Source organism: Rattus norvegicus, chromosome 6, assembly GCF_036323735.1.
Source record: "Rattus norvegicus strain BN/NHsdMcwi chromosome 6, GRCr8, whole genome shotgun sequence".
NCBI lineage: Eukaryota > Metazoa > Chordata > Mammalia > Rodentia > Muridae > Rattus > Rattus norvegicus.
In genome coordinates this window covers 134,504,730-134,520,081 of record NC_086024.1, presented here as the reverse complement: position 1 = coordinate 134,520,081, position 15,352 = coordinate 134,504,730, and the positions used below count along the sequence as shown (strand labels likewise).

Below are 15,352 nucleotides of genomic sequence, written 5' to 3'. Positions count from 1 at the left end.
CCCTTAGTAACAAAGGGACTAACCTTCTACAAACCATCAAAACTATGAGAAGAAGTTTGGGCAGATCGCACATCATCACAAGCAACTGATGGGGTGGAAGCCATTGAAGATGAATAGATTTCTTGGGAAAGTCCATTCTAAGGAACACAGAGCAAAGCAGAGGACAAAGCAATGACACCATTGCTACCAATCTTCATGTAGCCACTTATCTTCTCTATTGAATCTTGGTTTTCAGACTCATAGTCATCATGGATGATTCAAATGCCACCGTTTGTCATCATCAACCAAGATTAGCTCTCTGTCTCCTTAATTATTTTTACGTTCCCTATTAATTACTTAGTTATAAACCCTATGATTAGTAACTCCTACTGACGAAAAAACTGAATCTGAGTCTAGTAATTCGTAATCTGGAAATGGGATTTTTATAATATGTCCATCATATAACAATTCACTCTAGTTAACATAGTTGAATTACTCATGGACAATGTCATGTAGTCGCCCTATCTATCACTGGTACTCAAATGGTCATCTCTACCTACACTATACACTGCTTAACCACTACATTAAAACACTCAAACCAAGACAAGGAGAATCCGGTAACTCACACTCGTCTTCCTCGCCTCCTCGACAGGGTGCAAATGGAGCCCTTGACCCTTGGACGATCTTCTAATCACACGGTCCATCTTGAGTACAGAAAAGAGGGAGGAGAAGAGGAAGGGAGGGAAGGGGAGGGAGGAGGAGAGGAGAGAAGAGGATAATGAAATAGTTACAGAGAAGGCAGCAAAGGACAGAGCACTGGAACTCATATCTGTCTCAGGCTCTATCTACACAGATGGATAAACATGTCAGTACGCGAGAGCACCAGCTCTGAGGAAAGTGTACTTAGAAAAACATTTCTTGCTTTCTCTTTGATGATTATCTGTCATCTGAATCATTCATGCAAGCCACCATAATTTAAAAATATTTATACTATTGTCTTCTAAGATGAGTATCTTTAAACTTCCAGCAAAGCAAGAAAATAGCATCTGGTATTGACATTAGTTTCTCTATACACAAAAGGGCTTGGATGCCACTTTCTCCTCTTTGGATTCCATATTCTCAGTTACTAAGGGGAGTGTGTTTGTTTGTTTGTTTTGCCTTGATACTCGTGTTCATAAGTGAATAGAATTTCAATCGTTTATCTTCATGATTTTCTATATTTGTTCACTATTCAAGAAATTAAGAGCAGATCTGCTACAGGATGGACCCAGGGACGGGCACACGTATACCATCCTGGATTCATATCCTTGCATTCACCATCAACCCACTCTGGCTCTACACACTTTTATGTTGGGTCTTGATTGAATCATTAATTCACAAATAAAAATGGAAAGAATATTTCTTTCCCCAAGCACTGACACAGACTGAAAGCCACTCCTCTCTACTGAACCACTTTACCTCCTTCAGTGAGGAGTCCATGTTTATCAAACATGGTCAACTCAATGTCCTATTTCACATTAAGTTTGTAGGTGTCATTGGTTATATTTCCACTGATACACTGTAATTAAAACTTATTTTCATTGAATATATTCATTTGTGTTTATAAGCATGCATGCCAAGGGCATGTGCATGGAGGAAAGGGTATAATGTCTAGGAATCAGTTCTCTCTTTCTACCTTACCAGCTCTGTATTAGATACTTTTCAATAATGAAGTAACCAACTTTCAACAGACCACATAAAAAAGCAGGGATAGTAACTAGTACTCACACTGCCCCAAGCTCAACGCAGAGATGCAAACGTTCCACTGGTGACCATGAAGAATGCAGAAATCACCCCTGGAGCACACATTCTGAGGAGTACAGAACAGAATGCAAAGGAAAGGAAAGATGTCATTCTCCTTCAAGGACCTTTGCTTCTCTATCTGTCTATTGGATTGGACTTCTGAGCTTCAAGCAAATGTTATTCATCATCTCTCTCATACCTTGGTAACTATCATCACTGGTCCAGATGTGACTTGACCGTTCCTCGTTCCCATAGATACCGTTTACTGCCTAAGCCAATAATTCACTAGGAAAACTCATGATATACAAATATTCAACAGGAGCAAAGCTCTCTGATATATTCAGGTTGGTGCTCACAACGATATGTAAACACATGTGCTACCCAGATATTGTACTTATTCAGTATACAAGCCCATCTTCACCCCTGACAAGGTCAGGGTGGGCTTAGAAGATTCTACTTCATGCTATATAAAAATACAATGATGCTAACCAAAATATGGGCAAAATGTATGGCTTTTACCAATGCTTACCTTGATGCGGTCCTTAAACACAGGGAATTCTGAAACCAGCTCCAGACCCTGTGTGGGGAGCAACAGACAAAACACAAACAAGAAGTTGAAAAAATGACTTTTAAAAGCAGATAAAAGAGCAATGGTTTTCAATTTTGACTTACACAGTGATATATCTAATTCTTCACTAAATAATGAGGAATTCTTTACTATCCAGAACATAAACATCAGCTATAAGATGTAATGTTTGCATTATCATTAGTAAAAGAAGAAATGGTAAGGAACTGTTCTATATGGATCTGACTCAGGACAGGGTGGTAAGAACTCACGTCACCATATTTTCCTTACCCCTTCCCCCAGGCGGAAGCGCTGACTCATATGACGTTGCTACTTTACTGATTGATGAGCACTAACTATTTGCAGAATGTGTGCTGTGAAAGAATCATGAATGACTCATGGCCCTGAATACATGTTGCACTTTCTCAACGTTATCATGGACAGTCTAAGTCGGGTATGGGAACATTTGAGTGTGGCTTAACATTTAGAAGAACTTAGTGGTTATTAATAGGAATGATAATATTAATACGAAATATGATATGCATAGGTAGTGATATGCTAAACATGATTATTATCATAAATAACATAAATGTACCAGGGGAAAAAAACTAACCTAAAATGGAAATGATACATTTAATATGAAATAGAAAAAAAATGAAAACCTACGTGAAAGCATTTGGTTTTGCATTCTGAAGTTAAAACTAATGCTATATTATTAATCTTACACACGCCACATATGAAGAACTCTGCCATATTACTACGTGGTTTTACCATGCCCTGCACAAAATGACACTAAAGTGAATACTAGTTGTAGTGGTGTTGAAGGGACATCAGAGGAGGTATCTATAACATAAAATGTCTGCAAACATAAACCGATCAGCTTTATGGGAAAACGAGAAGCAGAAAAAAAAGGAAAGACATGATGAAAAGTCCTATTATCAGACCAAAAATTCCGTCGACTCACGAGACTCATAAGCAGACTTTCATGCCATGGAACTGGGTGTACTGAGCCTTTAGAATGAACTTAGTGTAAATGTTACACTGAATCTGATCAATGGCAATCCACGTACCGAATTACACTTCACTGATTTGGTTTCACAATTGATGAACATGTGAATTTTACAACAAATATGTAAATTTTACAACAAACATGTAAATTCTTACAACAACTGACAATTAAAAGTTAAGACCTTGAACCAGGCTCCACACAAGACAGAATGCTAATTTGGGACAGGCAGGGAGGCCATGGTGGTTCTGCATCAACCAGGTCAGCCTTTCTGAAGAATAAAGGGCAATGAAGAGAGAGAAACTGCTGAGACTGTGAATCACCACTCCATGCTCTCCACAGTTGGAGAACTTAGAATCACAGACTTCGCCTGGGCTGCACCTGTACCTTTTCTTCCCAGAAAAGACTAATTTCTTGTTATTTGAAGGGAAAAAGAGGTGGGCCCAGTCTATGCCACTGCATCATGCATGGGGTCAAATGTCAGTACAACCATCTCTCAATATGTTCCTTGCAATTTCCAAGCTGTGAGTCACTCCCGATGCAAGTTTGTGGTTCTATCTACTTTAACCCAACTTTGTCTGTCTGCCAGCCGTGTTTCCTTGTTAAGGAAAACTGATCAGATTCAGGAGTGTAGAGAGCAAGAGTGATCCTGCTGTGCCTATTCATACTACAGAGGCTAGCATGGGAAGGCTGGGTTCCTCTCTCCCAGGATTGGCTTATTGCTTGGCAAGTGTGGCATCACACTGCTTGGTCCTCAAAATAGCACTAATTTAACTCTTTCTGTCTATACTCTGCTGAACCCCCATGTTGTGATTGGACCCTCCATACCTATCAGCAGGTGCCCACAGGAGGATGAGAGCTGGAGGTGTCAAGTCACCATGGGCTTGGAACTGTTGCCCTGGCATCCCAGGATCTGTACATCACTGCAAACTGGGCCATCACAGGGTCTTCTTTTGGAGGGGAGAAGGCAGAAAAAGGAAAAGGATTATTGAGTCCTGCTCCCTAAGACAGCCCAGAATTCCTCCATTTCAAGGGTGCTGTCTCCCTGACTTTCTCTCTAAGGGAGTGGGTGTGGCCTTCTCTCACATTCAGGTAGATCATCAAGCCCAGGCTGACCCAGCTCCTGGGCAGACCTCAAGCTGCCCCATCCTTGATGCTGAGTAACATGATCAAAGAGCACCCAAGCCCTCACTCCCACCACAGGTCCTTAAAGGACAGGCATCTGCCTATGGGCCTCCATCCACAGATTAGCTCTTAGCAAGGCATTGAGATTGACCTCAGATGTCTGGTTACTTGGCGTTCATGGAATATCACTCAAACGCCACCAGATCTCATCATCGGTCCCGGATGGGACCCCTGCTCTCCCTAGCCTACTGTATGGCTTCACTTCTTAGTGGGTGCTGAGGGCAGAGCTCTCACCACAGGGTCCCAGAATACTCTGGGTGAGGCTTCCCAAAGAGCAGCCATTAAAAGAAGCCAGAAATCACTGCTACCTATTGCGCTAATGCTCTAACATTCCCATGCTACTGCACTAAGGCAGAAACACTCTCCCGCCAGTACACGTACTTGTAAACTCGGGACCGAGGAAGATTAAGATGTCCTCTCTGTTAGCAGAGCTCGGGGTTGTCACAGCAAGGAAGCAAGGTTGATTCCAGATCTCAGCATGCTGGTACCATCTGTTGGGTCAGCTTTTCTAAAGGGTACAGGGCAGAGAAGGGACAGACATGGTTGAGATTCTGTGGGTACTACTCCATGACCTCTCTAGTTAAGACAAGACAGGCTTTGTCTAGGCTGCACCTATTTTTTCTGTTAGCAGGAGAAACCAATGACTTGTCATTGGCCAAGAAAAGTGGCTGGCCTCAGTCCCCTTTGTGGCATCTTGCATGGGGCCAGCACGTCGTTGCCCCATCAATCAATGCACCCACAGGAGAAGTCAAGCTATGCAGTTGCCCACCAAGGCACAGGTTATGGTCACACTTGGTTCACCCTGACTTTACCTATTGGCCCACCATGTATTCATGGCTCATGGCAATTGGTTGGCTTCTGAAGCCAAGTTGACAAGAGACCTCGATCCTGCTCTCGTGACTCAAAGTAAAGAAGCTAGTCCTCATGGAAGGACCAAGTCATGTTGTTCTGTGTCTGACCTCAGATATCTGTTCACAAGGCTGTCATCGAGAAACACTCAGACGCCACCAGATCTCATCATTGGTCCCGGGTTGGGCTCCTTCCTCTTGAGCCTTCGGGAATGGCCCACTCCTTGGCTACTGCGGCATACTCGGGAGACCACACTGTAGCAGACTTCCCTGTGCAGTGCTCTGGCATCACACTGCCTCAAGCTAGTACTACGTTAAGTCTTCCTTTACATAGTTAGCTTAACTATGTCATGTTATGATGACATTCTCCATACCTATTAGCAGGCGCACACAGGAGGATGCGAGCTGGAGCTGTCAAGTCCCCATGGGGTCTGGACGGTTGCCATGGCATCCCAGGATCTGTCCATCACTGCAACGTCAGCCATCAGCAGGGTCATCTTCATGGAGGGGAGAAGGCAGAAAAAGGAAAAGGATTATTGAGTCCTGCTACCTAAGATAGCCCAGATTCCTCCATTTCAAGGGTGCTGTCTCCCTGACTTTCTCTCTAAGGCAGTGGGTGTGGCCTTTCCTCACATTCAGTTAGGTCATCAAGCCCAGTCTGATCCAGCTCTAGAGTAGACCTCAAGCTGCCCATCCTTGATGCTGAGTAACATGATAAAAGAGCACCCAAGTCCTCACTCGCACCACAGGTCCTCAAGGGACAGGCATCGGCCTATGGGCCTCCATCCACAGATTAGCTCTTAGCAAGGCATTGGGATTCACCTCAGATGTCTGGATACTTAGCGTTCATGGAATATCACTCAAACGCCACCAGATCTCATCATCGGTCCTCGATGGGACCCCTGCTCTCCCTAGACTACTGTGTGGCTTCATTTCTTAGTGGGTGTTGAGGGCAGAGCTCAGACTATAGGGTACCAGAATACTCTGGGTGATGTTCCCCAAATGGCAGCCATTACAAGAAGCCAGAAATCACTGCTACCTATTGCGCTAATGCTCTAACATTGCCATGCTACTCCACTAAGGCAGAAACACTCTCCCGCCAGTAAACGTACTTATAACCTCAGGAGCAAGGAAGATTAAGATGTCCTCTCAGTCAGCAGAGCTTGGGGTGGTCACAGCAAGGAAGCAAGGTTGATTCCAGATCTCAGCATGCTGGTACCATCTGTTGGGTCAGCTTTTCTAAAGGGTACAGGACAGAGAAGGGACAGACATTGTTGAGCCTCTGTGGGTACTACTCCATGACCTCTCCAGTTAGACAACACAGGCTTTTCCTAGGCTGTATCTATTTTTTCTAAGCACGAGAAAACAATTTCTTGCCATTGGCCAAGAAAAATGGCTGGCCTCAGTCCACATTGTGGCATCCTGCATGGAGCCAGCACCTCATTGCCCCATCAATCAATGCACCCACAGACTACAAGCTGTGCAGTTGCCCACCAAGGCACAGGTTATGGTCACACTTGGTTCGCCCTGACTTTACCTATTGGCCCACCATGTATTCATGGCTCATGGCAATTGGTTGGCTTCTGAAGCCAAGTTGACAAGAGACCTCGATCCTGCTCTCGTGACTCAAAGTAAAGAAGCTAGTCCTCATGGAAGGACCAAGTCATGTTGTTCTGTGTCTGACCTCAGATATCTGTTCACAAGGCTGTCATTGAGAAACACTCAGACGCCACCAGATCTCATCATTGGTCCCGGGTTGGGCTCCTTCCTCTTGAGCCTTCGGGAATGGCTCACTCCTTGGCTACTGCGGCATACTCGGGAGACCACACTGTAGCAGACTTCCCTGTGCAGTGCTCTGGCATCACACTGCCTCAAGCTAGTACTAAGTTAACTCTTCCTTTACATAGTTAGCTTAAGCACCCATGTTATGATGACATTCTCCATACCTATAAGCAGGCGCACACAGGAGGATGAGAGCTGGAGATGTCAAGTCCCCATGGGCTCGGGACGGTTGCCATGGCATCCCATCACTGCAACCTTGGCCATCACAGTGTCATATTCTTGGAGGGGAGAAGGCAGAAAAAGGAAAAGGATTATTGAGTCCTGCTCACTAGGATAGCCCAGAATTCCTCCATTTCAAGGGTGCTGTCTCCCTGAATTTCTCTCTAAGGCAGTGGGTGTGGCCTTCCCTCACATTCAGGTAGACCATCAAGCCCAGTCTGACCCAGGTCTAGGGTAGGGTAGACCTCAAGGTGCCCCATCCTGGATACTGAGTAACATGATCAAAGAGCACCCGAGCCCTCACTGGCAACACAGGTCCTCAAAGGACAGGCATCTGCCTATGGGCCTCCATTCACAGATTAGCGCTTAGGAAGGCATCGGGATTGACCTCAGATGTCTGGTTACTTGGCGTTCATGGAATATCACTCAAACGCCACCAGATCTCATCATCGGTCCAGCATGGAACCCCTGCTCTCCCTAGCCGATTGTATGGCTTCACCTCTTAGTGGGTGCTGAGGGTAGAGCTCTCACCACAGGGTACCAGAATACTCTGGGTGTTGCTCCCCAAAGAGCAGCATTAAAAGAAGCCAGAAATCACTGCTACCTATTGCGCTAATGCTCTAACATTCCCATGCTACTGCACTAAGGCAGAAACACTCTCCCTCCAGTACACGTACTTATAAACTCGGGACCGAGGAAGATTAAGATGTCCTCTCTGTCAGCAGAGCTCGGGGTTGTCACAGCAAGGAAGCAAGGTTGATTCCAGATCTGAGGATGCTGGTACCATCTGTTGGGTCAGCTTTTCTAAAGGGTACAGGGCAGAGAAAGGACAGACAGTGTTGAGCCTCTGTGGGTACTACTCCATGACCTCTCTAGTTAAGACAACACAGGCTTTGTCTAGGCTGCACCTATTTTGTCTGTTAGCAGGAGAAACCAATTACTTGCCATTGGCCAAGAAAAATGGCTGGCCTCAGTGGACGTTGTGGCATCTTGCATGGGGCCAGAACGTCGTTGCCCCATCAATCAATGCACCCACAGGAGAAGTCAAGCTATGCAGTTGCCCACCAAGGCACAGGTTATGGTCACACTTGGTTCGACCTGACTTTACGTATTGGCCCACCATGTATTCATGGCTCATGGCAATTGGTTGGCTTCTGAAGCCAAGTTGACAAGAGACCTCGATCCTGCTCTCGTGACTCAAAGTAAAGAAGCTAGTCCTGAAGGAAGGACCAAGTCATGTTGCTCTGTGTCTGACCTCAGATATCTGTTCACAAGGCTGTCATCGAGAAACACTCAGACGCCACCAGATCTCATCATTGGTCCCGGGTTGGGCTCCTTCCTCTTGAGCCTTCGGGAATGGCCCACTCCTTGGCTACTGCAGCATACTCGGGAGACCACAGTGTAGCAAACTTCCCTGTGCAGTGCTCTGGCATCATACTGCCTCAAGCTAGTACTAAGTTAACTATTCCTTTACATAGTTAGCTTAACCACCCGTGTTATGATGACATTCTCCATACCTATCAGCAGGTGCCCACAGGAGGATGAGAGCTGGAGCTGTCAAGTCACCATGGGCTCTGGACGGTTGCCATGGCATCCCAGGATCTGTTCATCACTACAACCTTGGCCATCACAGGGTTTTCTTCTTGGAGGGGAGAAGGCAGAAAAAGGAAAAGGATTATTGAGTCCTGCTCCCTAAGACAGCCCAGAATTCCTCCATTTCAAGGGTGCTGTCTCCCTGACTTTCTCTCTAAGGGAGTGGGTGTGGCCCTCCCTCACATTCAGGTAGATCATCAAGGCCATTCTGACCCAGCTCATGGGCAGACCTCAAGCTGCCCCATCCTTGATGCTGAGTAACATGATCAAAGAGCACTCAAGCCCTCACTCCCACCACAGGTCCTTAAAGGACAGGCATCTGCCTATGGGCCTCCATCCACAGATTAGCTCTTAGCAAGGCATTGAGATTGACCTCAGATGTCTGGTTACTTGGCGTTCATGGAACATCACTCAAACGCCACCAGATCTCATCATCGGTCCCGGATGGGACCCCTGCTCTCCCTAGCCGATTGTATGGCTTCACTTCTTAGTGGGTGCTGAGGGCAGAGCTCTCACCACAGGGTCCCAGAATACTCTGGGTGAGGCTCCCCAAAGAGCAGCCATTAAAAGAAGCCAGAAATCACTGCTACCTATTGCGCTAATGCTCTAACATTCCCATGCTACTGCACTAAGGCAGAAACACTCTCCCGCCAGTACACGTACATATAAACTCGGGACCGAGGAAGATTAAGATGTCCTCTCTGTCAGCAGAGCTCGGGGTTGTCACAGCAAGGAAGCAAGGTTGATTCCAGATCTGAGGATGCTGGTACCATCTGTTGGGTCAGCTTTTCTAAAGGGTTCAGGACAGAGAAGGGACAGACATTGTTGAGCCTCTGTGGGTACTACTCCATGACCTCTCCAGTTAGACAACACAGGCTTCATCTAGGCTGCACCTATTTTTTCTGTTAGCAGGAGAAACCAATTACTTGCCATTGGCCAAGAAAAATGGCTGGCCTCAGTCCCCATTGTGGCATCCTGCATGGGGCCAGCACGTCGTTGCCCCATCAATCAATGCACCCACAGGAGAAGCCATCTGTGCAGTTGCCCAACAAGGAACAGGTTATGGTCACCCGTGGTTCGCCCTGACTTTACCTATTGGCCCACCATGTATTCATGGCTCATGGCAATTGCTTGGCTTCTGAAGCCAAGTTGACAAGAGACCTCGATCCTGCTCTCGTGACTCAAAGTAAAGAAGCTAGTCCTGAAGGAAGGACCAAGTCATGTTGCTCTGTGTCTGACCTCAGATATCTGTTCACAAGGCTGTCATCGAGAAACACTCAGACGCCACCAGATCTCATCATTGGTCCCGGGTTGGGCTCCTTCCTCTTGAGCCTTCGGGAATGGCTCACTCCTTGGCTACTGCGGCATACTCGGGAGACCACAGTGTAGCAAACTTCCCTGTGCAGTGCTCTGGCATCATACTGCCTCAAGCTAGTACTAAGTTAACTCTTCCTTTACATAGTTAGCTTAAGCACCCGTGTTATGATGACATTCTCCATACCTATCAGCAGGTGCCCACAGGAGGATGAGAGCTGGAGCTGTCAAGTCCCCATGGGCTCTGGACGGTTGCCATGGCATCCCAGGATCTGTCCATCACTACAACCTTGGCCATCACAGTGTCATATTCTTGGAGGGTAGAAGGCAGAAAAAGGAAAAGGATTATTGAGTCCTGCTCACTAGGATAGCCCAGAATTCCTCCATTTCAAGGGTGCTGTCTCCCTGACTTTCTCTCTAAGACAGTGGGTGTGGCCTTCCCTCACATTCAGGTAGACCATCAAGCCCAGTCTGACCCAGTTCTAGGGCAGACCTCAAGCTGCCCCATCCTTGATGCTGAGTAACATGATCAAAGAGCACCCAAGCCCTCACTGGCAACACAGGTCCTCAAAGGACAGGCATCTGCCTATGGGCCTCCATTCACAGATTAGCGCTTAGGAAGGCATTGAGATTGACCTCAGATGTCTGGATACTTGGTGTTCACGGAATATCACTCAAACGCCACCAGATCTCATCATCGGTCCCGCATGGGACCCCTGCTCTCCCTAGCCTACTGTGTGGCTTCACATCTTAGTGGGTGCTGAGGGCAGATTCTAACCACAGGACACCAGAATACTCTGGGTGATGCTCCCCAAATGGCAGCCATTAAAAGAAGCCAGAAATCACTGCTACCTATTGCGCTAATGCTCTAACATTCCCATGCTACTGCACTAAGGCAGACACTCTCCCGCCAGTACACGTACTTATAAACTCTGGACCGAGGAAGATTAAGATGTCCTCTCTGTCAGCAGAGCTCGGGGTTGTCACAGCAAGGAAGCAAGGTTGATTCCAGATCTGAGGATGATGGTACCATCTGTTGGGTCAGCTTTTCTAAAGGGTACAGGGCAGAGAAGGGACAGACACGGTTGAGGCTCTGTGGGTACTACTCCATGACCTCTCCAGGTAGACAACACAGGCTTTTCTAGGCTGCACTTATTTTTTTCTGTTAGCAGGAGAAAGAAATGTCTTGCCATTGGCCAAGAAAAATGGCTGGCCTCAGTCCACATTGTGGCATCCTGCATGGGGCCAGCACCTCATTGCCCCATCAGTCAATGCACCCAGAGCCTACAAGATGTGCAGTTGCCCACCAAGGCACAGGTTATGGTCACACTTGGTTCGCCCTGACTTTACCTATTGGCCCACCATGTATTCATGGCTCATGGCAATTGGTTGGCTTCTGAAGCCAAGTTGACAAGAGACCTCGATCCTGCTCTCGTGACTCAAAGTAAAGAAGCTAGTTCTCATGGAAGGACCAAGTCATGTTGTTCTGTGTCTGACCTCAGATATCTGTTCACAAGGCTGTCATCGAGAAACACTCAGACGCCACCAGATCTCATCATTGGTCCCGGGTTGGGCTCCTTCCTCTTGAGCCTTCGGGAATGGCTCACTCCTTGGCTACTGCGGCATACTCGGGAGACCACACTGTAGCAGACTTCCCTGTGCAGTGCTCTGGCATCACACTGCCTCAAGCTAGTACTAAGTTAACTCTTCCTTGACATAGTTAGCTTAACTATGTCATGTTATGATGACATTCTCCATACCTATAAGCAGGCGCACACAGGAGGATGCGAGCTGGAGCTGTCAAGTCCCCATGGGCTCTGGACGGTTGCCATGGCATCCCAGGATCTGTCCATCACTGCAACATCAGCCATCAGCAGGGTCATCTTCATGGAGGGGAGAAGGCAGAAAAAGGAAAAGGATTATTGAGTCCTGCTCCCTAAGATAGCCCCGAATTCCTCCATTTCAAGGGTGCTGTCTCCCTGACTTTCTCTCTAAGGCAGTGGGTGTGGCCTTTCCTCACATTCAGGTAGATCATCAAGCCCAGTCTGATCCAGCTCTAGGGTCGACCTCAAGCTGTCCCATCCTTGATGCTGAGTAACATGATCAAAGAGCACCCAAGTCCTCACTCGCACCACAGGTCCTAAAGGGACAGGCATCTTCCTATGGGCCTCCATCCACAGATTAGCTCTTAGCAAGGCATCGGGATTCACCTCAGATGTCTGGATACTTAGCGTTCATGGAATATCACTCAAACGCCACCAGATCTCATCATCGGTCCTCGATGGGACCCCTGCTCTCCCTAGACTACTGTGTGGCTTCATTTCTTTTTTTTTTTTTTTGGTTCTTTTTTTTCCGGAGCTGGGGACCGAACCCAGGGCCTTGCGCTTCCTAGGCAAGTGCTCTACCACTGAGCTAAATCCCCAACCCCGTGTGGCTTCATTTCTTAGTGGGTGTTGAGGGCAGAACTCAGACTACAGGGTACCAGAATACTCTGGGTGATGCTCCCCAAATGGCAGCCATTACAAGAAGCCAGAAATCACTGCTACCTATTGCGCTAATGCTCTAACATTCGCATGCTACTGCACTAAGGTAGAAACACTCTCCGGACAGTACACATACTTATAACCTCAGGACCGAGGAAGATTAAGATGTCCTCTCAGTCAGCAGAGCTTGGGGTGGTCACAGCAAGGAAGCAAGGTTGATTCCAGATCTCAGCATGCTGGTACCATCTGTTGGGTCAGCTTTTCTAAAGGGTACAGGGCAGAGAAGGGACAGACACTGCTGAGCCTCTGTGGGTACTACTCCATGACCTCTCTAGTTAGACAACACCGGCTTTCCCTAGGCTGTACCTATTTTTTCTAGTAGCAGGAGAAACCAATTTCTTGCCATTGGCCAAGAAAGTGGCTGACCTCTGTCTACATTGTGGCACCCTGCACGGGGCCAGCACGTCGTTGCCCCATCAGTCAGTGCACCCACAGGAGACTACAAGCTGTGCAGTTGCCCAACAAGGCACAGGTTATGGCCACACTTGGTTCACCCTGACTTTACCTATTGGCCCACCACGTATTCATGGCTCATGGCAATTGGTTGGCTTCTGAAGCCAAGTTGACAAGAGAGTTCGAACTTGCTCTTGTGACTCAAAGTAAAGAAGCTAGTTCTCATGGAAGGACCAAGTCATGTTGCTCTGTGTCTGACCTCAGATATCTGTTCACAAGGCTGTCATTGAGAAACACTCAGACGCCACCAGATCTCATCATTGGTCCCGGGTTGGGCTCCTTCCTCTTGAGCCTTCGGGAATGGCTCACTCCTTGGCTACTGCGGCATACTCGGGAGACCACACTGTAGCAGACTTCCCTGTGCAGTGCTCTGGCATCACACTGCCTCAAGCTAGTACTAAGTTAACTCTTCCTTTACTTTGCTTAACCACCCATGTTATCATAACATTCTCCATACCTATCAGCAGGTGCCCACGGGAGGATGAGAGCTGGAGCTGTCAAGTCCCCATGGGCTCGGGACGGTTGCCATGGCATCCCAGGATCTGTCCATCACTGCAACGTCAGCCATCAGCAGGGTCATCTTCATGGAGGGGAGAAGGCAGAAAGAGGAAAAGGATTATTGAGTCCTGCTCCCTAAGATAGCTCAGAATTCCTCCATTTCAAGGGTGCTGTCTCCCTGACTTTCTCTCTAAGGAAGTGGGTGTGGCCTTCCCTCACATTCAGGTAGATCATCAAGGCCATTCTGACCCAGCTGCAGGGCAGACCTCAAGCTTCCCCATCTTTGATGCTGAGTACCATGGTCAAAGAGCACCCAAGCCCTCATCTCACCACAGGTCTTCAAGGGATAGGCATCTGCCTATGGGCCTCCATCCACAGATTAGCTCTTAGCAAGGTATCGGGATTGACCTCAGATATCTGGATACTTGGCGGTCATGGAATATCACTCAAACACCACCAGATCTCATCACCGGTCCTGGTTGAGGCCCCTGCTCTCCCTAGCCTATTGTATGGTTTCACTTCATAGTGGGTGCTGAGGGCAGAGCACTGATATCAGGGTCCACAATATTCTGGGTGCTGGTGCCTAAAAAGCATCCATTAAAACAACCCAGAAATCACTACTAACTATTGTGCTAATGCTCTAGCACTCTCATTCTACCACAGGAATTCAGGAACATTTTCCTGCCACTACACATACCTATAAGCTGGTGGCCAAGGAAGATCGTGATGTCGCCTCTATGTCAGCAAGTCTCAGGGTTGTCATAGTGAAGATTTAGGTGGGTTCTGGATTTGAGCACACTTGTACCACATGTCCAGTCCATTTTTCTGAAGAATAAAGGGCAGAGAAGAAGAGATACCTTTGATGGTCTGTGGGTATCATTCTGTGCCCTCCATTGTTATGGAGCCCAGGCTCTTAAAGTTTGCCTAGGCAATAATTGTGTTTTCTCTTCCCAGGGGACACTAATTTATTTCTATTTCCCAGGAAAAAGAACAGGCTGGCCTCGGTCTCTACTATGCCATACGTCATGGGGCCTGCACTTCATTGCCAGTATCACTCAACACACCCCCTGGAGTTTTAAAGATGTGCTGCTCTGTCAGTAAGCACTGGCCATGGTACCAAGCCCTCTCCCCCAACATTGCCTATCTGCCAGCCATGTTTCCTTGTCTAATGGAAACAGGTTAAAGTCAGGGCAAAGTCCTAAAGTGTGTTACTTTTCTTAGGCCATAGGCTAGCCTAAAAATGCAGCCCAGCTGAAGTTGCTTTGTGTCTGACCTCAGATATCTGTTCACAAGGCTGTCATCGAGAAACACTCAGATGCCACCAGATCTCATCATTGGTCCTCAGTTGGGCTCCTCTCTCTTGAGCCTTTGGAAATGGCTCACTCGTGGGCTAGTGTGGTATGCTCGGGAGACCACACTGTAGAAGACTACCCTGTGCTATGGTATCTCATTGCCTAGTCCTGGAGCTAACACTAGATTAATTGGTTTTCACCATACTCTGCTTAACTTCCCGTGTTTTGGTGTTCTGATTAGTCCTTCCATACCTATCAGTAAGTGCCCACTGAACGATCAAAGCTGCAGCTGC

The 15,352-nt window shown here is 47.3% G+C and overlaps 1 long non-coding RNA gene and 15 pseudogenes across 2 annotated transcripts in view; all 16 read right to left on the bottom strand.

The window, feature by feature from the left end:
- Positions 1-15,352, bottom strand: part of LOC102555254 (uncharacterized) — a 209,357-nt gene that overhangs the window by 38,894 nt on the left and 155,111 nt on the right. For both annotated transcript variants that reach the window (XR_010052362.1, XR_010052363.1), the window contains 17 exons: positions 14,465-14,592; positions 13,727-13,849; positions 12,893-13,019; positions 12,034-12,156; positions 11,197-11,323; positions 10,461-10,585; positions 9,623-9,749; positions 8,884-9,008; positions 8,044-8,170; positions 7,312-7,425; positions 6,478-6,604; positions 5,740-5,862; positions 4,899-5,025; positions 2,291-4,282; positions 1,747-1,828; positions 606-683; positions 24-137 (listed from right to left, as the gene is read on the bottom strand). This is a non-coding gene — a long non-coding RNA (uncharacterized LOC102555254). The remainder of the gene's footprint in view (positions 1-23; positions 138-605; positions 684-1,746; positions 1,829-2,290; positions 4,283-4,898; positions 5,026-5,739; positions 5,863-6,477; positions 6,605-7,311; positions 7,426-8,043; positions 8,171-8,883; positions 9,009-9,622; positions 9,750-10,460; positions 10,586-11,196; positions 11,324-12,033; positions 12,157-12,892; positions 13,020-13,726; positions 13,850-14,464; positions 14,593-15,352) is intronic.
- On the bottom strand, positions 225-287 carry LOC120093407 (small nucleolar RNA SNORD113/SNORD114 family; annotated as a pseudogene).
- LOC120093386 (small nucleolar RNA SNORD113/SNORD114 family) lies at positions 4,603-4,677 on the bottom strand (annotated as a pseudogene).
- Positions 5,471-5,545, bottom strand: LOC120093396 (small nucleolar RNA SNORD113/SNORD114 family; annotated as a pseudogene).
- LOC120093403 (small nucleolar RNA SNORD113/SNORD114 family) lies at positions 6,182-6,256 on the bottom strand (annotated as a pseudogene).
- LOC120093400 (small nucleolar RNA SNORD113/SNORD114 family) lies at positions 7,044-7,118 on the bottom strand (annotated as a pseudogene).
- Snord113l1 (small nucleolar RNA, C/D box 113 like 1) lies at positions 7,749-7,823 on the bottom strand (annotated as a pseudogene).
- Positions 8,616-8,690, bottom strand: LOC120093395 (small nucleolar RNA SNORD113/SNORD114 family; annotated as a pseudogene).
- On the bottom strand, positions 9,327-9,401 carry LOC120093387 (small nucleolar RNA SNORD113/SNORD114 family; annotated as a pseudogene).
- LOC120093394 (small nucleolar RNA SNORD113/SNORD114 family) lies at positions 10,193-10,267 on the bottom strand (annotated as a pseudogene).
- Positions 10,904-10,978, bottom strand: LOC120093383 (small nucleolar RNA SNORD113/SNORD114 family; annotated as a pseudogene).
- Positions 11,765-11,839, bottom strand: LOC120093393 (small nucleolar RNA SNORD113/SNORD114 family; annotated as a pseudogene).
- On the bottom strand, positions 12,478-12,552 carry LOC120093402 (small nucleolar RNA SNORD113/SNORD114 family; annotated as a pseudogene).
- On the bottom strand, positions 13,463-13,537 carry LOC120093399 (small nucleolar RNA SNORD113/SNORD114 family; annotated as a pseudogene).
- On the bottom strand, positions 14,170-14,244 carry LOC120093385 (small nucleolar RNA SNORD113/SNORD114 family; annotated as a pseudogene).
- Positions 15,035-15,109, bottom strand: LOC120093391 (small nucleolar RNA SNORD113/SNORD114 family; annotated as a pseudogene).